At 41.8% G+C, this 23,448-nt stretch overlaps 1 protein-coding gene across 1 annotated transcript in view; it reads right to left on the reverse strand.

The window, feature by feature from the left end:
* Positions 1 to 5,589: 5,589 nt before the first annotated feature.
* LOC124304159 (forkhead box protein O) overlaps positions 5,590 to 23,448 on the reverse strand; it is a 121,240-nt gene continuing 103,381 nt past the window's right edge. Inside the window, exon 8 of the mRNA XM_046762258.1 lies at positions 5,590 to 8,335. The gene's annotated coding sequence lies outside the window, so the exon portion shown is untranslated. The remainder of the gene's footprint in view (positions 8,336 to 23,448) is intronic.

The raw sequence follows: 23,448 nt of genomic DNA on the forward strand, positions 1-23,448 counted from the left end.
AAATATGATACAGGTCTGCTTTCATCAACAAATACGGCCCTCTTGAAGTCCCGCATGCATTTTGCTGCCGGAAAGTGTGCTCGGATAGTCGTTAATACAGAAACGATACCTACGACGATCCAGGAATCAGTTTGGAGCGGACTTTTCTCTCGTAAATTACGGTGTATACAACCCCGTGTATACGCGGTACATTGTTTCAGCAAAGGCGCGTCTAGCTCAGTGTAATATTATAAAAAACAGTCGGCAAGTTCCCGAAGGTGGACAAGACCCAATCCAAAGTTCCCGACAGCGAAGTTGGAGCTCACGGGCGTTGCCGCAGGTCCATGGGGTTAACTCGCGAATGAAAAAACTCGGCGATCTTTTCTTTTCAACGGTATATACGTATACGGACCGGGCGAGAAAGCGGCGGTGAGAATTTAATTAAGAATTTCCATGAGCCGACGGCGCCGCGTTGCACTGGCACACACGTCAGCGCCGCGGCGAACCAGCAGAAGCCCTAATTAAATTGGAAGAAATCCCTCCCCCCGCCCCCCCGCCCATCGCCAGGGAAGCCCTTTTCGCGTGTATTGAGAAGTTCTCATGAGAAAGAAATTTGCATTTTAAGTACGACTGAGCGCGGCCGCGTCTCCAACTTTGTCACAAGGGGTCAGCCGGTGCAATCCGAATGTGCGTATAAACTTGCTCGCCTCTTTTTTCCTAAATCACAGTTATTTCCCTGGACTACGGGAGGAAATAATGAGCACGCGTATCTGATACAAACGTCAAACAATCAGGCAGTTTCCCCGCGCATCCTGCAGAATATCAGATCCTGGGAAACTGCATAACTGCGCTCCTCCATCTCTCCCCTCTTCTCACGTAATTCGTGAACAACCGCTCGTTCATCCTCGACACATTAATCAATCGTGTTGCATATTAATTTTGGCTCCTTGTTGTTACACGGAAAGAAATCTTTTCACTTCACCCGCCGCTTCGCCTCCCCTTGATTCCCGAACTACTGAGCGATTTTCACCCTCCGTGAAACTCTCGAGACTATTTTCCACTTTTGATGTACGTACCTTAAGATACCTACCTTAACCCGATATCGCAAATATCCTTGCACTGCTTCGCATAAAAACGTATAATAACCGAGCTATTTTAACAAGAATTTCGGTAAAGTCTCGCGCCAATTGGTACAGTATGCGCTCGTCATAGGCGCGCGCACCGCTTAAAAGTTCAACTAAAATCTTAAGCGAACCACGCTTTTCCGCGGCCCCGTTCTTTATTCCTACCATAGCTCGATAAGCGTCGCAATTTTTTCCGGAGGCTCGCGGAAGAAGAGGTTCCATCGAATCATGGAAAATCTTGATAAGTCAACCTGCACCCGATCCTTTTTCTCGATGTGCAAATATTGTACGCGTCGTACAACGAGATACGACAGAGATAGAAGGAGAGAGAAAGAGAGAGAGAGAGAGAGAGCTGCTTTCTACCCTTGCACTTAGTTCTATTTTAAGGCTGTTCCTTCCTGTCCGATTCAACCTCGGAAGCCCGACCCTTCCAGAGCCCTGCGAACCTCCCCGTCGAGCGCGGAAGATGCTAGGATGCGCCATTCTTCTCGTCGACATTGACTAATGATTCGCACGCAGGGAAAGATATTTCGAAACTGCATCTATCTACTGCCTTTTTTCCTCCCACTCCTTTTTTTCCTCTTCCTCCGTCGTAATAATTTCCCTCTCTTCGTAATGTATCTCGGTTAGTACGAATGTACATAATCCATATGCCATGTGCTATACGATATAATAATCCACGTTCAAGTGTCGTGATATTTGCTCAGTGAACTTCGCCGCTAACAATAAGATAAATCAACTCGAGTATCAAGAATAATGAATTGTGCAAAGAAAAATTCCTTCTTCCTTCATCGCAACAGGATGAGTCGATTAGTGACGCGCGAAACGTGAAAGGCTCAGTGAAGTAAAATGTATTTTATTTCATATCATTTTTTTTTCTTGTGCTATTCAGCTGAAACAGAAGCGAATAAAACCATAGGTATGTACGCACACATATATCTATGTATGAGTGTACATATATATATAGTATATATATTTTATATTCCATGTTAAAAATTGTGCTTAACATTTAATGTGTACATGGTTTTAATATTCTTCGCTATGTTCGCCTTTCGTTTGCTGTCAGCCTACTGGTGATTCATTTTTTCTTTTCTCAACTCTCTTATTAACAGTATATTGTGTGACGTATGCACTGTGTTTTTGTTTCTCATTTTAGTTTTTCTTTTGCAGTTATCTTCATTCGTCACATGCAGAATAATGTAATAATGATATACATAATATAGGTACATGTATTTTTTTCACATCAACTTTGTTGAATTTTAGCTAATCTTTCACTAAGCCGTATTACATGTATATACTTATTTATTCATATATTCATATGCTCGACACTGCGTGAAATTCAAAGATGCGGCCGTCTCGAATTTTCACCCAGATTCCAAGAATCGATCATCTTTAACTTGCCTGAGATTACTGCGGGCCCTAGCCGTTGCAGATGGAGATAAAGTATAAAAAACAAGATAACAATAAACTAACTGAACAAGGCCAAAGGAAATTAAAAAGTACGCGACTAAATATGGAATGTAATTCGCGTCAATGCAGCGAGCGTACGTCAGAATATGTATATGTAATATAATTTAATTACATTCGGATCGTTTATAATTATATGTTTGGAAACGTACGCCTGTTCTATTTTATTTTATCTTTCCCTCTTCCCCCGGTAACTACGTTGCGTGTAAAAACTCAACGATTACTTTTTCTCATTATAACATGACGTATTAATAACATACTTATCCAAATTACGCGCGTACGCATTCTTGTTCACGTGTAACTGTATTACTGACTACCGACAAGTTATTCCTGCTTCGAATTTCTAGCTACGAGGTATTTGGTAGTTTTTTTGTTTATAATAATTTTCAAAACTTTTAAAAATATTCTTACACAGTATTGCAATTTTTTTGTCTCTCTAATTTGTATATTTTTTTTTTCTCAACTTCTTCGACTAGTTTACTAGAATCAATTTCAATGCGTGCAGTCTAAGGCTACACGTATTGTTATACGCGTGCTAATTCAGGCGTGTGAAAAACATATCTATATTCATATTTGTACAACTGAAATTGCATATGATTTGTCCAACTACGATGGAAAAAGATCGAGCAGAAACGGGAAATGAAGGAGGGTTTTGTCTGTAAATTTTTTTCAAACGAACATATTAAACGGCTTCTCACGCGACAATAACAATAATAATAACAATTAACGTCTCGGTTTAGAATAATATCAATACCTATTCTTGTTCGTATTATTTGATAAAATTGATGCATACCATATTTCACATCGTGCATTTTTACGTATTATACAGATACCAAATTTATGTTAACTCGGTAAAACTTACCGAACGTTTATTCAATCAATTATTTGTAATTCTTTGATTCCTTGAATATCCGCGCTAAAAACTCACCGTCGCTATTAACGCACCGTTACAATAATAACAGTTATCGTTCGCTAAATAGTGCTATATTGGCGTCAGACTAAATTTTTCATAATTTTTTTAATTTTTTTTTTTTTTTTGATTGCCAACTTTCGCGGAGCAAAACAATCCTAGAGCTCAAATTCAACGCTTATCCTACATATTGAACAGGCTGTAACAAAGAACCGGAGCTACCACAAAAGTTAGATAATATATGTATAGAGCAAATGCATACATACATGTACACACACACACACACACACATATATATATGTATATTAGGGTGGTCCTGATTTAGAATGTTGACGAATTTATTCCGGATCACCCCACCAAATCAACTATAAATAATTCAAAAACAATTCACAATTTTTTTCAAATTTTTATGTCAACTGTAACCCATGCCTGTAAGAGGAAGGATTTCCCAATTTAAAATACACGTGTTTCGGACACGTTCTTAGTATATATTTTTTTCTGTAAGAGTAATAATGTTCGAAAAAATCCATGAATGTGAGGTTCTAATGAGCATTAGTGCTACTATCTGAGAAAAAATCCACATTATCATACCAGGTAATATAGACAGTTGCATTTCTTATAAATAAAAAGAAAACGTCAAATTTCTACGGCGTGCAATTCGTCGAAATTGGTCGGTATGGTGAAATGAATTTTTTCTCAGATAGTAGTACTAATACTCACTAAATCTTCGCAATTTCAGATTGTTTCGAACATCGTCACTCTTACAGTAAAATATATGCTGAGAATGAATCTGAAACAAGTGTATTTTAAATGGCGATATCCATCCATTTACAGGCACGGGTTAGAATTGATATAAAAATCTGAAAGAATGAGGAAATTGTTTTTGAATTATTTATAGTCGATTTGGGGGGGTGGTCTGAAAAAAAATCATCAACACCCTAAGTAAGGATCACCCTAATATACATGGTATATAATATGTATGTATGTGTTACAGATAACCTTGTGTGTATGTAGTACTTGTACATCAGTTTGTAAAAGGTGTGAGAAAAAAGTATAGAGAAACAAATAGAGATAAAAGTGAAAATTTAAAGTGAGTGCATGAATGTTGATGGAGGAAAAGAATTAGCATTATTTTGTTACTCGTTCAATCATCACTACCGTGAATCGTGTTACAGTGTTTCGTTTTCTTACTTTTCTTCGTTTTTAAATTGTTTTTATTAACTGTCAAAAATAACACCTGCACCACACGTTACAATCGTGATCACCACAATTATTTATCATATATAATAATTTTAATTAAGGTATATTATATTATTATGTATATGCATATATGTATATAATGAAAATTATATCGATTTTTTTTTTTTTTTGTTTTTTGTAATATTAATCTAATCATAATATTCAATTACGTCTAACATTTCATTATATATTTATGATAATAATAATAGTAGTAGTAGTAGATGTAGTACTAGTAATAGTTATAATAATAATAATAGTAAAATAATAGTAAAATAATAATAATAATAATAATAATAATAATAATAATAATAATAATAATAATAATAATAATAATAATAATAATAATAATAATAATAATAATAATAATAATAATAATAATGTGCCTATCACTTTTATCTATATGTATAATGGTATGCCATATTTTATATATGCATATATATGTATATATATGAATATATATATTATATATTCATATATATGTATATATATGAATATATATATTATATATTCTCCCGTATTGTTCTTTATCATACAGAGCCTTAACTATTGATTTATCTATTAGGCTACTTATTATAGGCTACTTATAATACGTGTGTATATATGTGTTTAGACACGTGTGTAATTCAACTGACTGATGTAAATACATATATATACACACGACAGCTTAGTATATATGAGGTTAGTTTCGGACAACAGAGATCGTTGTATGCATGTACGTACGTAACATCAGGGTGAGATTGGGCATCAAAATCGATACGCCCATTCTAAGAGGTTGCTTGCATTGTTGATTGGGTGAAATAATTTTTGTCTACCTATTGGAATTCTCTTCATTCTATTGTTTTCAATTCTTCACCTCCCTTTTCTTCTTCATCGTCGCCGTTCCACCGTTTCTCAAACACTCTATATGGGTATATGTGTATGCATAACATTGAATATCGCATTAAATGCTGCATTGACGCGAATGCCGCAAAAAATTTTCTATATAATATTTTTACGCTACAGGTATAATCATCATTAAAATTGTCATCATCATCGTCACTCTTCTTCGCATATACTCTGCAATTTTACCAACGTTAAACGCATTGATTTCAACGCCAATTATTTACTGTCTTCCCCCCTCTCGGTTTTTTCTATATCTGTCATCTATCGTCTGCAGGTTCCTAGACTTATATTTTCAACGTGAAAATGTTATTCGTTCATCTTTATTTGGTCTCCGTACGTAATTTTTTTGGTTTCCTGCGTTTTTTTTCTTTTTTTTTCCTTATTTCTCATGCGCGAGATTCATCAATGCTATGGAAATAAATTGAAGAATAAAAATGAAACTACTACGCAAAACTTGATAACGCGCGGTTTTTAATACCGAGACTTTTTCGATTATTATTATATCATTATAGTTGAAGTATTTTTATCAACTTCCCTAAGTGGTAACGGAACTCTGGGGATTCGATTTTTTCATTTTTCACTAAACAATAACAAGAACTTTTCATGATATAATGTCATACTTCTGAGGGATCGATTGCAATGATTTTTCGAAAGGTTGATCCTGCCGATCTCCACCGATACCTATCGCGTCGTCAGTATTTATGAACCGTGGGGGGGGATCTGATTAAAACAATGATGAACAAAAAAAAAAAAAAAATGTAAAATGCGTAACAGTTTCCCGTAAAAATATATGCAGGGAAGCATGATGAATAACGATAATAGAATTGCAAGTATAACGTGTATTAACGTATATGTTTCTATGCATGCGCATATGTATTTACGTATGTATTATATAAAAATGAGCGTCTAAAAGTTAAAATTATTGACTTGATTTGTGTACCCGTACGAATAAATGAACGATCATTAATGAACAAAAAAAAAAAAAACAGAAAACTAAAAATAACGATAATATACATTAGTAATATATTATATATTTATATATATACTATATCGAAATCACTTCCTTTTTTCACTACAGTTTACACGATCGCTGAACCTCTCGTAAATTATGGGGCGATTCGATATTCGCACCGTCTCTTATCTTCAAAACATAATATGCAATATAGGTACAATCGCATACATACGTATATATATATATATATTACATATACATATATATGAGCATGTGCATAATTGTTAACATATGGCAGAGTATTTCCTTATAAAATAATTTTCTCCACGATAAATCTTTTTTTCGTCGATGGAAAAAGACAGTTAAACTTACAGCTTCGCATCCGTCCCTTAGACCCCCTTCCAAATCGGAATAAGAAGAAAAAAAAAAAAAAAGTAATAAAAACACTAACGAACGTGTAAACCTATACGTACGCATCAGGTACACATAGGCAGTAGTTATGTATATTATGCTAATTGATATAGGTACATATATATATATATATATATATATATATATACATATATATATATACACATATGTTTAATTTTAAATTTTTCTAACTCTAAATTGTATGTACGTATTGGTAATAATTATATATATTAGGGCGTATGTATAGAATAGTAAACGTATCGTATAAAGTTTTGAAAACCGTTCGTGGTCATCGGTGACAATAAAAATGGGGGGAAGGGAGGGAACAGAAAAAAAAAAAAAAACAATAATATCTTGTTGTACGCTTGTTAATGATATTTTTAGAAATTTATCAGGCCAATGATGTAAAATAAAAATAAAAATCCACACGAGCCACGAATGGAACGATAGGTTTTACATGTATACGTACGTCTCACACATTGTACGACGCGTGCATGTGTAATTTATTGTATGCAAAGTGTTTGGGTAATCTCAATAATGCAAACGAATATCTTCATTTGCAATCAATATTCAAACACTTAACGCGGTGATTACGAGAATATCCATGGCGACGGTTTCTTTTCCCGCTCATGTTTTTAATCTCTTTTTGAGGTATGAAGTATCAACGGATATTGAAGATTGAAGAGAAAAAATTATTTTGGGAATTTGAAATTCCGTCGTGCAGTGGATCCCACGTAGCGTTGAGGAAAATTCACATCGCGTCGCGTTTTTCATTTTATTCCAAGTTTTTCAAATTTAATCCCCCCCGTCCCCGTCCCCCCGCTTTCTTTCTACTTACTCAATAACTTAATTCCTTATTTACTTACGTCTACATTCATTAACATAATTATTTCATTTGTTTAGTTGTTGTTGTTGTTGTTTTTTATCGTTATATTATTTAATTCCACTACCATTTGAGCACCTATAAAAACAGAATCCTAGATTACATTTAACATATAGTTAAATATTTTTCGTCATTGTTGTTGTTGTTGTTTTCTTTTCTCCTCTTTCTCTTCTCTCTTTCATCTTTGCACCAATTGCACTAATTAATCGTACATATAAGATACATATATACACATATATATATATGTACTCATTTATTTATAGTTGAATGTGTGTAGGCTGGCATCTATTTTTGTCTGTGTTTTAAGCTGATTTATATTTTCTTTTGAAGTACGTATACAGGCGGTTATATCGTTGTCGGGGAAAGAAAAGTTGCAAAAACTGAACAAAAACGGACGATGGGAAAAGAAATTAAAATAACCTACTGTACTTTATCACAAACCAATCCTTCCACGGTCTTATACTGCAGCCCTCCGCGTACATCTGAAACTAAAAAAATAACACCGATTCTTCATTATTGTTATTATTATTATTACCAATTGACGGCTCTATTATAGCAATTATCAGGTAAAATATATTGATGAGTATCAATAAATAAATATCACTTTCTCTCTCAGAATTTTAATAGATTATAAAGGATAGGTATAAATATTTGAAACCGGTCATCGAGTAAGCAGGAATAAATATCACTGATTGCGTGAGGCGGTACAAGATGGCGTCACGCCGAACGATCAGCTGATCGTATGGAGGAAATTGCGCGTGTATAGAGGGACGGAATGATTCTCGGGATGCTATTGGTACCTTATTTTATCGATAGGAGAAAAGGCGGAGTCTAAATGCGGTTTGAAAAGCGATTTTCATAACTAAATACGGGGAGTTCTCTGATTAGCCGCGTGTTTTCCGCCGGCAGATGGCGTCCTCCGATACTTTGGATATCTCCGGCGTTATTATTCGGAGTGAATCGGTCGACGGCCATCAAGGAAGCGATGCAATTAAGACGAAACCTATCGGCCAGCACGAAACGTCGTATTATAGACTGGATCGAGGGAACTATTCCACGGACTGATACGAACTCGGGGTTAAGAGGGAAACTTTTATTTCAACTTAATCTAAATCTTGGATCTCTGCTTAGACGTACGGAAAAATTTTTCTAAAAGTAATCCGCGGCCCACCGACGGACAAACTCTTACCAAACCCCAACCCTATAACCACGTCGACGATCGTAGTTCGACCGACGTTTAGGACCGCTCGTATCAATAAACGACACTTTGATTCGATATGGGGTTTGATTCGGCAAGCTATTTATCGGGGATTGAACAAAAAAACAATACGAAAAAAAGTTGCCCTCGTCTCCGCGGCGCAGGAATACAATCCGCGACTTGTTCATTTGGAATATTAAAAAGTTCCACCGTAGGGGAATTCGCTTGCGTTTGCAGGTTTCTACTTTTTATACGGTTTTTTTTTTTTTTTTACTTTTTTTTACTTTTTTTATTTTTTACCTCCTCTTTTCGAATTCAGCGCGTTTTGTGTCAGGACAACAGTGCCCTTAATCGCACGATACGAGGGGCGGCAGTGTTTCGAGGTTCGAAACATTGTTTAGCGGAACTTTTAATTCGATTTGCAAATTTATCAGCGATGCAAATGGTTTATCGCACCTCCGGATGAATCTCCTGATTTACGTTCAAACTAAAAATTTCTAGTTTTCGTCATCCCCTCCCATTGCATTTTCTCTTTCCTTGTGAAACGAAGGAACTAAGGGATTGATTCCCGTTACTTGAAAACGTCACGAGACGTACAATGTACAGTCCAAGGAATACTTAGAAGAGAACGAACGGCGACCGTTTCGCCTCGAATTCGAATGGCTCGATTACGACGCTGCGATTCTTCGTCTATACATGCGTATATACCGAGACGCATTCGAAGTCGAAATGGGAATAGGCAAGAGGCATTCACTGCTGACGGACCGGCATTATGTGACGTCATGCCTCGACGCTGATGTCAATGGCTGATAAACGATGCTGTTAACAGTGAACAGCGACGCTGCTGATTTTCGCTGTCTGCAGGATTATTAGAAATGGTGGTCGGAGGAGAGGAGACGCTGTACAGTTCCTATGAATCTTACCCGCGATTTCCAGGATGATGCGAAATTTCACCCCTCGGTTTCTTTTCGGGGTAGATTGCATGATACGAAATTCGGTAAAAATGCGAAACTTAGTTGCTTAATTTTTAATTTATAGTTCAAACAATTGACATCGAGCGACATTGTCAAAATCGTTCTCACGTAATATCGTCACTCGGGCGTTCAAGCGCGCAGCGAACAAGAAAAAATAAATAAAAAATCACACGAGTAGCACGTCTGCCTGTGAATTCGGGATGAAAGATCGCCACGTCACGGAAGAACGAACGAGTTCGTTCACGCGTCTGCAAATCTATACACATACACATATGAGCGAAGAGGCGTTAGCAGCGGGGGGGTACCCGAAGAAAAACGCAGGAAAAGTGGAAGCACCCGACTAATGGATTCAGATTTCGCAATTGGTTTTTCCACTTCTCCCAATTCAGGGCGCCAATTAGCACACGATGCTACAGCTGCAGGCTTTATCTAGGATTTTTATATTCGGCTGCAGGTTTCGATTACGTAGCCGGAAATTTTTTTTTTTTTTTTCAATTCTAACTTCCTTTTACGTTTTTGTTGATATTTCTACTGAAAAACGATGCATCAATCGAGTCTCAAAATTATGGCACGAGTTAGCAGAAAATTTCGAGTTGTGGTTCTTATACGGTCCCCAATTATTTTCATTCTTCACCATAACCGAAAAATACGGTTCCAAGTAGAAAGAAATGAGACATAAGTTTTGTAACCGTGACCGTTTATTCTTTTCGATTATGGTCACTCGTACTATATTTTCTTTCAATTATCGGGATAATTTCACGTTAGCGAAACAATAAAAATGTTTTTGAGGACCTTATTCGATAGAAAAAAGACGTAGTGATCCAAACAGATTTAAGATTACGATAATCAGAAAATTTTACCATCGAAAATTATAATCAGATTAAATACAGTTACTTGTAGCATATTTTCATATAATTCGCACAACATTCAAATCGTCATTGTAACAATACCAATTTCATTATAATTCGCAACCGATCTTAGGAAATAAAATTTCTCCCACTCTCTGAGCACCGAGGATTATATTTGAAACGGATGTCACTAATGCTCGAACGCTTTGAACCGTTGAAAATACACGATACACCATGGATTTTTCTATCAGCGAGCTGCACCGCGAAGGGGTCGAGGGTTGCTAGGCAGATGACGGGGGCGGCTGCAGCCCCCGCAGTTTCTTTCCTTTCCTATTCTTATCTCATCTCGCCTTACGGTACGGATGCAGTGGCGTATCCTAAGACGGAGTGCCCGGAGCCACGCGCAAGTGGAAAACGTTCGGGATAAAATTTATAATAAGAATTCTCCCGTCACGGAATTTCGCTTTCCGCAATTCTGCAGTACCTAAGCGTACGCACACAAGTGTCGGCCCGTAAACAGAGGGAGAGGAGAAGGAGTTTGGCGGGCATATTTACGAGGTTCGGAACCGCGATTCGCGGTACAAGCGTGTCGCTGCAGAGCTGCAAAGTTCGCGTGTGGTCGAGTCGGGCGCCGCCGAGTAGCTAAATCTTAAAAATAGATTTTCCGCCCCCTCTCTCCACCTCATACTTCCTCCGTTCACCTTCCCCAACGCTTGACGCTCCCCCGGCTTCCCTCTCCGCAGCTTTTCTCAATTTTTCAATCGCGTCTTCTATCCTCCTTTCACGGTTTTACCTCGATCTTTATTCCGGACTGATGATCGAATCATACCGCAAATCGGACGCGAACGTAAACAAACAAAGAACAATAAAAAATTATAAAAACAAAGTTTATTTGCAATGTCGATTACGAGCTTTTGAATTTTAAGAACAGATACGTCATATTCGCATGGTTCGTCGCTGCAGCCACGTATCTGTATAGATCATCCGCAAATATGTAACGATACGATACGATAGATGGAGGGAAAATTCTTCTCTCGCATCGATACATCAGAGTTCAGAATCGCGTTAGCGGAAATTCCCCACCGATTGAATTACGCTACGTTACGTTACGGTTACGTTGTTACGCGTTTGTTACCCGCGACTGGGCAACTCCTCTCTAGATCGGCACCAAAGCCCCCGCCGTCCGGAAATTTATAGCAGGACGTACCGTACCTTTCGGTGCAAGTGTAACGCGGTTAATTTCTGAAAAATTGACACTACCGTAAATTATTGCCGACCCTCTATTTTCCCTCCGTTATAACTCGATTCCTATATTTTTCCCCCGGTGTACACGGATTGGTCTGCAAGTAATTCAAACTGCACAGAAACCCCCGAAAACTCTCCGCCTCTTTTTCCGCGGAATAAAGAAAGGAAGCAAAACGAAGTACGAATATTCGCAAATGAATAATGGCCAGAGGTGAAAACTGTTGAAAAAAATAAACAACGGGAATTCGTTTAATGGTCGGTTTCATTATATCGCACGTTATACTTATGCATATACATTAATACGAGTTCAAAATTGTTGATTAGTTTCTCGTGGCTGTGATAAAAGAGCGATGAGCTAACGATTCTTGAATTTATGTGTAGTACGATTGGCATGAAGTTTCATTTCAAATATTTTTATATCAAGGGAAGCTATTCCAGTTCACTGAAAGTTATGAGGTTGCTTCTTGACTTCCACTTGTCGCTCGGTCAGTTGAAGTAACGCGGAGTCGCACCGAATCAGTTGAAGTAATCCGCGATCTTTGCATTTCACCTGAAAGTCACTAGATTCCCATAAAATGTAATACCCGAAACTGGAATACCAAAGTCTTTTGAAGTCAGGCGATGCAGAAGTCATTCGAACTTCACTTGTCACTTGGTCAGTACCAGGTCAACTGAATGCCATGTTACACATACAGTGCATCAAATACAGTCCTCAGAACTGGAATGACAGTCTTTTGCAGCCAGGCAAAGTGAGGCGTAGTCAATCTAGTTCACTTGAAGACATAATGTCAATTGAACGCCACTTGTCATTTGGTCAGTTGCAGTTGAACTAAGAGTCTTTGTTTCATGTCGATTAAATAGTCCCTTGGGCTACCTAAAAATTAGGTGAATCATATTCAAGTCACAACGACGAATACACCTGAAGTCACGCGAAGCAGTTCATGACTAACTTGTGCGAGGTCTCTTAAAGTTGCAAGAAGTTGCTGTATCAGTCCTTTCAATTGATAGACTCGCCTGATGTGCGCTTTGCTCGAGAACGGTCAATCGTTGGGAAGGGTGCAAGATGCGCACCCTCTGAACGACATCAGACATCGAAGACGTAGGTAAGGAGGCCGGGGGTGTGAGTGGCGTCGGAATCCCTTAGGGTCACGGGAATAAGGGAGGCGGAAGAAACGGCGGCGTGGGGGTGGGGAGAGTGAGGGGGTTGAAGGGGTGGCCACGTGGCGCCGCGACGCGCCGAGTTGGCGCCAGCGGCCCGCGGCTTCGGTTGAGCTTCGTCCCACCCCCGCGAGTCGAGGGATGGTCGGTCTAGTCCTGGCGGTGAGCGTTTAGCGCCCCCGCCCTCTCCTTCCGCCCCTCATTCTCACAGGCCAACAGTCGCGGCGTTCGAGTGGAGTGAACGGGTCGGCGGTAATTTAGAGGTCAGAGTGACGAAGGACTCGGCTCGATACCTACGCTTATACTCGCAGGGTGCTGCCGAGAAAGAGATAGACGATACGACATTCGAGAGCTCTTCCTCGTCCCAAGGGCTAATTTACACAACCGCTCGTTGATAACCGCGGATTTAAGCTGGCTCGAAAACGACAAATGGTATTAAAAGGCTGACGGTGATAATAAATCTCCAAACATACCTACGCGATAGATTCGTTGCATGTGATTGCTTTCATCACAGATAATTGAACACGATTGCCTAATACCGTAAGCAGTGAATTCCAGCATAAATATTATGAATTGTTGCTTTTTAGGAATGTAACCGATTTGTTTCGCAACTAAACCCAATCGTATCGAAGTCAAACAATCCTAACATTCTGAATAAAGTCTGCCCAAGGTTTACGGATCAAAAGGCTTGACGTAAGAAGCGGTAAGTGGATTTTCACATTAAAGATACATATAAATATGATTTTTCTTTCCAGCTTGTCAAATCGAACTATCTCATTGCAAAGATGTCTGCAATGAGGAATACATTAAAGTCAAAGAGATCAAATAGAACTTTCTCTTGATCGACGCTGGAAAAAAACGTATTGTAAAATCATCCCGCTTCGGTCTCTTCTCTCCACCAAAGTGGTTATACGTTTGAAGATTGGGATTACGGTTTGACACCCCGTCGGGCAGACCGCGTGGCGTTATCTCTCGTGAAATAGTTGGAGGAATGTCGAACGGTTTGGAAGTAAACGTCAGCATGTTTCCAACCGAGCACGTATGTATAAGGCAAGGCGGGTGCACGTACCGTAGTTGAAAAGTTTCGTTACTGCGACAAGATATTTCAAGTGGTCGGTAGCGATAGTCGGTGCGGAATCGTCGACGGGGTTGCGGATGGGTGGTGAGTGGGAAGCGGGGAGGGTTGAAATATTGGACGACTCTTTCTTGCAGTCGCATATTCGCGTAGTTCGAGGACGGGGGGCGTCACCCCTGGCCCTGCATTATAAGAGGGGAGGAGAGAGGTGAAAGAAGAAGGAGAAGAAGAACTTTCCAACTTATGACTCGGCCGCATTAGGTACGCGATTCCCGTCGCTAACTACCCATGGAATCGAGTTACTTCTACGCCCGGCTAATTCCCGAATAGAGACGAAAAAGTAAACGTCGCGACGCCGAGCGGGCTCCTTAATCCGCGACGTCGCGCGGACGTCACTCGGCGTCGCCGATGCCCGGGGAGAGAAATGAGGGGAGGAACGAGCCAAGTAATTACATTTTTCCCCGACCCTGCCCCCCTCTAACAGTTCCTTAAAACTTGCCAACTTTTTCGATTCGCAAAGGACAGACAGTCGCTGCCGTTAGGAGAGTAAAGAGAGCTCGAAGGCTTCTCCCCATCCGGCCACGCTGGAATTATCGTGACACTTGACAAATCTGGTGCCATTGTTGAATAAATTCAATTAAACAATTATCATCCGTGGAGTAGAGCTGGGGATGAGTGATTTCAGAAGTTTGTTACAGTTTTCGCATCCCAATGTCTCAAGTGGTGCTGCTGAACCGAGCAGCAGACTGGCTGGCTGACTGGATGGTCTCGAACGAGTTCGTCTTAATGTATATAAAGTGAACGAGGAGTTTGGTGCAGCAGCCAGTCGTCTTACCCACCTATACCATCTACCAACTTATAATGCGATTTGCTTAATCGGCGCCAACTACTCAGTCGCCTCTTTCTCTTCCAGGTCCTTCAGGGCTCTTCTTCTACTCCCAACAAGACCCGGGCTTTGTTACTCCCTTCTCGTTTCTCCTTAAACTAGATTCAAGAAGAACTCGGCTAGACCCTAAACACCTCGTCTCAAACACAGCACAGTATAAATTACAGTTTTTGCTACTGTAAGACAGATCAGTCGGCACTTTTATCGAGGGATTAATTGTTACCGTCGGTATTCTTCGCAGTCATTTTAAAATCAGCGTGAAATTTGTTAGCTATTCGTTAGTTATGATTCGTGCGAAGTCCTAATCTTGACCATGCGGTTTCATAAAATTTTTGAACCATCAATCGAAGCACGTTTCGCACGTTAATAGAACCATCGGACGAATGGCGGGGGTTAACCGCGGGGGCAAACTTGAGGCATGTAATCCAGATCTTACGGTGGTTCAAACCACGGGAACGGAGAGGTTAAAGGTGAGCTGATCGGATGATCCTTGCCCCTGCGGTTTCCGATTTCTGACTCTTGGAGAATTGATCCGCCGCGGTGTAAGGACGGAAAGGTCTCGTCACCCAGCAGCACCCTCTTGTAGTTGGCAGTTTTGAATACAGGAAGGAAACGGGGGAAAAACGAGCCGCCAAGAGGCAGAAGAATGAGATAGAAGCGGGCTTGGGAATATCGGTAAACCGGGCGAGTGGCGGAAGAGAAGCGGAGAGGGAAAGGAAGGCGGTGAGTTAAGACGGAAAGGATTCACGGACAAAGGTTCGCGAGCAAGCGCCAACCTATCTGTCTATCGGTCCCCATAAATATCATTGACCCTTAAACCGAACGTTAGAACGGCAGTTAAGCCGGCTTTGCAGCCCTTAAAGGCCTCCGAGGCCCTTACACTTGTCGGTCCAGTGATAAACTGATTCCAAAGGAGTCCGGCCGAGGCGTTAGCGCCTGTCGCGCGCTGATCGTCAATTACCGATTTTTTTTTTCTACTCTTTTTTCTTTCCATTTGTTCACCCACCAGATGGGAAATTATTTTGAATTTTCCGTTCCATTCACCGGCTGTCAACTGACAGCCGCGATTGGCCGATTTTCCCGTACGTCAAGGCCAGCGAAGAACTCGTGTCGTTTTTTTATTTCCACTTGCACAGTTCGTTTGATCTTAGCAGAAACCGAGTATCGAATACCTGAATAAAAAAAGCTCTCTCGATTTCGAGAAAATAAAATGTCAAGTAGATTTTGCAGTACACTAGACGGATCTTTTTCCATGCACTGATCTGTGCAGTCCCTCATTTGCGATAAACAAATTTTTTTTCCTGGTTTTTGGTAGAAAAAGAAAGCAAGAGAAATAAATTACAACCTTACGGTCATGATAAGATCAGTGTCATCTGTTTCGTTGTTGTCATATTTCCTAGAAAATATCGGTTACAACAGATAAAATTCTACAGTCTTAACAAAGTTTATCTCCGCAGACAGGATTAATTCGTCTCAAATATAACAATGCTGGAAATTCTGTACGTAGAGACGGATCAAAATCGACGCCCAATCTCTCTCTTTCCTTTTCAACGGGGAAAAGTGTAACGAGTGATTTTTTCATCCGGGGTTAAGGAGACGTGTATTTAGGAGTGGCGAATCGTTATCCGTGAAGATAACGAACAACGCGCTGAAAGGCTGAGGATAGGTATAGAGGTTAGAGACGAGAAGGCGGACGGTGCAGAACAGGGTTCGAAGAATAGATTTAGGGAAGTGGGCCATCCAATGCACACGTCAGCGAGTTGTATATATAAAATATTTTTATTGTGATAAACACCGACCATAAAAATCCGCGTTTTCGCGTCGTGCGGCATGGCGCGTTTGCCGGTCGAGCATTCGTAGGCCGATATCCAGGCGGGTTCTTGTACGAGCCAAGGCCGAAGGATCTGACTGTAGTTTGGTACAGCGGACGATTTAACATTGAATTGTCCCCAGCCATCGCGGGCCACATAACCCTATGTCATGCCAACTAATAGCGGCATCAACCGTTCTTTAGTGGTTCAGTTTTAGTGGCGACAAAGCCATAAAGGATACTGAACAGGAGAACCTAGAGGGAGAGGATATAGAAACCGAAATTCGAACTAGGGGCCAGGATCTAAAAGAAGACGGGGAAAAAATTTCGGAATTCAATGAGAAGTATGAAAAAAGGTGATCACTGCGGATTTTCAAATACGGCATTCAATTGAAATCCTTCCGAGTACAGGTTTTGAACCTTCTAAACGTTTCCTCTGACGCGTTACTAAAATTTGTCGTAAGCGAATTAAAACTATGTAAACTTTGAAATTAGAAACACGTCCTGTGACCGTTTGACGCGTTTGGCTTATCGTTAGCTCAGCTATTGTAATATCCCAAGAAGTGTCACTCTGTTTCATTCAACTCCGTTCTATCCCCCTTTCGCCTTGAACATACCGTTGTTGGGCGGAAATTTTCTGGATGTGCGAAATTCCCGCGTTTATATAATATAGAAGAAGAAGTTGAGGTTGAGGTTGAAGAGAGATGAAATTTGCCGTGAAATGAAATAAAAATGGAAATAATGTTGCGTGTGAGCCTGCAGGGGGGCGGGGAGGGGGGTGTGAAACGGAAATGGCTCCAGCGAGGAGTCCTATCCACCTACGCTCGGGGGCCAGACTGTTAAATTAGATGCGAATGTATCCGAGGAGTTTATGAAGCATTACTTTTATTCGTAGCGAGCTCGGAGGAGGAAACTTCTTCTTCCTTCTGTCATATTTAACATCCCGTTAAGACGCTCCATTACGAAGTTACGCGTTCCCTCTCTCCCTCTTGTCCACATACTTTATTCCATTCTATTTTCGGTTCCCGATTTTCAAACCACTCTCCGCCAAGTTTGGTTTGAATAACGGTTCTATTTCCTGGCGGAAGGACACGCGTGTCAGGAGTAAAAAGGGGACAGCAGAAGCATTAACAGGCAATAAACGATGGGAATATAAACAGAGCTTGACGATCGTCTGAGGGGTTTAATTAGCCAATTACCCAGAACCGCGCGAGAATCTTCTCTTAGCTACCTTTTGAATATCGTGGAGTAAATTCCGGTCATCGACGTGCGGCCGAAAAGTTTCTTCTCTGCCACCGAGGACGGAGAAGGAGGAAAAATCTCTGCGAGTATCCGACCCCATTTGAGGGTTGTTTCCTGGTTGGTAGGGTGATGAAGACGTCAGGCTCAGCACTCGCCCCCTAAGCTCTCTCTCTCCCGGATTCACCCTCGCGTTTCGCCCCCGCGAAAGCTATACAGTTTACACAGTACGACGACTGCCTCGGCGGTCCGATATATCGTGTGGAATTCGTAAAGATTATTGGACGGACAGTCCAGAAACACCCCCGCATTACGCCCTGTATCAGACACGATAAGAACTGTCTTGGATGAACGATCTTCGTTGGGAATTCAGACTAGTAAACTTTGCCGCTAACCTTGTTCTTTCAAAACATCAACTTTTCCCTCATCAACCGGCAACGTGACTTTGCAACCGGGATAACAAATCTACAACTGCAGCACGATAATTGACGGGGTAAAGGAATGGCGAGAGTTACTCAATGTTCATAGAGCTTTCCTCGGGCTTGCGATTCTGAGTCAACCTGATCCGAGCTTAGTCGCTGCTAATTGTAACGGATGTATTTAGGGGAGAGTCTTGGGCTGCGAACAGCTTCCAAGATTTATCATTCCCCGCGGTGATTACAGGGTCGTTTGTCGTGATTTTAAGGCGGCCCCGCACTCATCCAGCAACGTAATCTGTTTAAACGCTTCGGGTGGCTCAGCGACGGGTCCTCATAACTCCGAAAGGACACTTCCCCTAATCGCTGCCCACGCCTTCTCTCTCTTCTCTCCCTCTCTCTTTCCGTCTCTCGTTCTCGTTTTTTGTTGTTATTTTCATACTATAACTGTTACATACATACTAGAACTGTTTCTCCAGTTTAGGTCAAGGTTGACGATTGCTTGAGGTGATTAGTAGTTACCCTGCCACGATCATGACCGTCTCCAATCGTCTCAACCGAACGAATTAGATTCGTTCCGCTTCTCTGGAGAACTCTTGAAAGGTTCGGGTCAAATTGCGAGAGGAGTGTTCAGTTGACGATGAGTTTTTCTGCCCTCCAGATAGTGTTCACGGTGCACCGCGCCAGCCTCGATGATCAGCCCCGGTCGAGCGGTGATTAAGCGCGTCTTCCAATCCATAACAAGTGAGGCTACGCCGAGCCAGGCAGCCCCACTTTGCGTTTGATCTCGGGATGGAAACGAAGAAGGGGCGAAATTTCACAAGCAGGGATGGATCCACCTATCCATCCATCTATCCATCTATTTGGCTCTGCGCAATCCCCTCGCGGAGCACACCCCGATGATCGGTTCTCGTCCTTACCTTGCAAGGCACTCTCTCGCCCGGTTTGAGATCCATGAACTCTTTGCGGTTGCCCGGTACTCGAACAAGAACGAGCAAATTCGACACCGAAGAGGGGGGGGGGGGGGGGGGGGGGGGGCGAAAGTGCACAGCGCGAAAGGGACGAAAAACGGCGGGAAAATGTGTCAGAAGAGGGATGGATGGATGGATGGATGGATGGATGGATGGATGGATCGTTGTTGCCATGACACTCCCTGCGTACGTACCGCTCTGCCCTCCCTCTCTCTCCCAATCTCTCTCTCTCTCTCTCTTTCTCGCTTCTTAGTAACCCACATATTACATTCCCATCCATCTAATGGCTCCCCAAATGCAGGTGAACTGATAGCCAGGTGAACTGGGACAAGCGATTCGCCGAGTCTTTGACCACAGTGATTGTTTCTCGAAACGTCTCGGACTGATCTGAAAACCGCGGAAGGATCGGTGAGCTTGAACTGAACGCACGGTTGCGATTGAAGGGTGAGCTTTAAAGGCTGCGCCAACTAGGTAAACAAACACCGGAGGTTGTTCACCCCTTCGGAATCTGGTTTACCGGAGCAATGTGTTCGATTGTTATTCTCTCCTTCCCATCCACCCTTGCGAGTCACGTAGCTCGGGTTCACGGCACAATGTCAATGTCGCAATATCAACCTTGGTCGATCAAATGCTCGCACATTGACTGCCATTCGCAGTTCTTCGAAACTCTTTCGTGCTGTCGAGTCAGATCGGAAAGGAACATCAACCATTGAATATAACGGGATTTTTTTTGGTTTCCAAAATTTGCTGACGATAGATCAGCTTTCTCGTAACCTCTTGTCTTTAGACAGACGGGTAATATATCCTTCCACTGGTTAAAGTCCAGCGTCGCAGTTTAGTTCGTTATAATTGTTACGAACGCGTGAAATTTTTCCCAGTATTGGCATGGCGTCCAGTTTGGCCTTTGTATCACGGTGGCAATATCAATCCGAGAGAGGGGGGTTAAATGTAATTATTTCGAGACCAATGAATATGCGATCAAGAAAGCTCTCGTATCGCATCATCTTGGTTGGTTGATTCTGAGGACAGGCAAATCCGGTGTCGTCCGGATTATACAATGCTCCAAGGCGAAAGGCAATGACAAGCTCACATCGCTAACTAGACAGTGATCACTCATCCAGGGTTTTCCAGGCGTTGTCGTTAATCGTAGGTCAAAGTTCCCGGACCAGACGGGTGGACCTGCCGGAATTAAAAGAACCACAAACATCCGCGGACTGCGGGAGAGCGTCTTCGGTGAATTTCTCCATTGCTGGAATCTTGGATTCACAAGTAATTGTAGACACACATATAACGAAATACGCTAGGGAAAATCGGACACCATTTACCACCCGGCTGCTTGTTGCGCCGCGTCTCAATCGATCCGGCGGACATCGGATCCCGTCACAGAAACACCGGATGTGTGGTAAGTAGATGTGCAAGTTTGCCCACAGACCGCTCTGGCTTCCGTCCTGAACACCAAGATCGGTGGCAGCGGTAATGTAACCGTGACAACGTGCTGTATCCAATGGCGGTTCGGGGCAAGGGGCGAGAGGATGGATACAACAAGGCGAGGCGAGGGATGGTAAATGGAATTCCTTGCCGTGTGTGCCGGTTGTTTAGCTGTTTGTAAACACTTACGAGGCTTGCCAGGAGAGCAACAAGTGCTCTTTGGCTGGCTCACTGGCTGGCTGGCTGTCAGGGCGAGGGGTGCAAGCGGGTGATTCGCTCGCTCTCTGCCCTCTTCCGCTTTATACCTACTTTGCTCCTCACTCTGGCAACGGCGGTAGACCTTGCCTTATCAGTTGTTCAACGGCGTTACACGAGTCCTCTTAACCCGGGTCAAGGGTTCTGGATTTCTTTCTGCGGGTTGCTCTACACTTGGTGGCTTTCTCGATATCGGAGAATTGTTCAGGTTTCAATCCTGAGCCATGGAGGCGGATCAGAATCAATTTAGGAGACCAGTATCTTCTAGTGATCATCGATGACGGTCACAAATGAAATCAGAATTGAGTTTATTTCAGGACTGTAATAGCTCAGTCAAACGAAACCTTCGATTGACATCCCGAAGAAGACAGGGTTATTCCAGATTTTATCACTGAGCCATGGAGGTGAGTCAGAAGTCTTTAAGTGAACAAGAATCAAGTGAACCTCTCTTAGTGATTATCAATGGTGGCTAACTTCTATACTGTATTAGCATAGTCACATTCGCCGAAGAATTCAGGTTGAAGGGGTTGAAGGGGTTGAAGGGGTTGTTGGACTTTTCACTACTGAGTCCAGAAGGTAGACGTCTAAGTGATGCGAACAGTTCACTTTCACACCGAGAATCGTTGCCGGGTGACAATTTAATCAAGAATGGTGGAATAACTGGTTGATGGTTGAATGGTTTCTGGACTGTCTCGTCAAATCCGAAGACGGGTGGCAGCCTCGCATCTGTATGGATATTCGCCAAGTTTAAATTGCGTTCGGAAGCCTCGGCGTTCTCCTCCTCGATTTGTTCTTTATTTCTGCACAGGGAGTTTTAAGCCCCGCTGTACGAGGGGGAGTTTTGGTCCAGGAAATGTGGGATTCACCATCGATAAGTCGGGGTGCCGACCGAGTCAACTTTCCTCTTGATTGACGTTCGGTTATTGTCCATTTGCATAACTCCAGCAGCCGTCCCGCCCCTCTCTCATCTTCCTTCTCTCCCTCTTCCTTTCTTCCTTTCTTTATTTCCTTACTTTCTTACTCTGCGGCCACCCCCGTGTCAAATCGAATTTGCCTCATTTGCCCCGAAGCACAGTGACTTCCCACCCCGCAGCCGGAGAATCTATTAGAATAATTTTTATGAATCTAATTTTAAATTCCGGCGAACGAAGTTACTTTACTGTCACGCTGTCAGCGGCTCCTTATTAAGTGGCCTTCGCGCTTCTCGCCCTCTCTTGCGTGGCACCTGCAACCACACCTCTCCGGCTCTTCTCTCTCTCGCGCTCTTTCTCTCGTTCTCGCTTTTTTCTCTGGCCCATTGGAAAAGAATAATTTAAATAATTTTCTACCTAATTTCGCAACGCTGCTTGTAGAGGAGCGGGTGGACGAAAGGGAGGAGGAGGACGAGGAGGGATTCGCCTTAGTTTTTAAATTGTCTAGAGCCGAGGGTGAAACTTTTCTTTCTTTCCTTTCTGCTACCCACCTTCACTTCTTTGAAACTCCAAAGCATAGAATTAGTCTACCCAGAGGCATAAATCTGTCAATATACTCGTTGCTGGAGTCACGCATTCAGTTTTTAGCTGGAGGACTAATTTCTATTACGGGTGTTACGATACCCTAACAGCGGTCAATTCTTATTCTTGACTTTCTGCGAACGTGCGGTCTGTAGTAAGAAACATGCAGGGAAGTGAGAGGAGTATCAAAATTATTTAAAAAATTGTTAAAACTCGTCAGTAAATTCTTGAAATTTTATTTAAAACAGTTTATCAATATCGACGCCATCTGTATTGGACTTTCCTCACCTGTCCTTCATCTGGATGCCATCGCAATATCTTCACAGTTCGAATATGTGATGAAGAATTGAAGCCCCATGTCAATTGAGGTCAATATATCGATTATAAGAAACGACATATACATTCCCTGCATAAATACATTCCATCGTTGTGTGCGATCGCTTTGCTTTCTTCGCATTTCGACTTCCAAATTTCACTGTACGGTTCAAATCAACCCCTGATGCTTTCATTATAACTTTCCTGGAGCATTAGCAGTCTTTACTTTCTCGTTTAATCGTCCACACCAAACGTGAATTGACCATTTCCTTAAATTTCTCAGCTTTAAA

Source organism: Neodiprion virginianus, chromosome 4 (assembly GCF_021901495.1).
Source record: "Neodiprion virginianus isolate iyNeoVirg1 chromosome 4, iyNeoVirg1.1, whole genome shotgun sequence".
NCBI classification, from domain to species: Eukaryota; Metazoa; Arthropoda; class Insecta; order Hymenoptera; family Diprionidae; genus Neodiprion; species Neodiprion virginianus.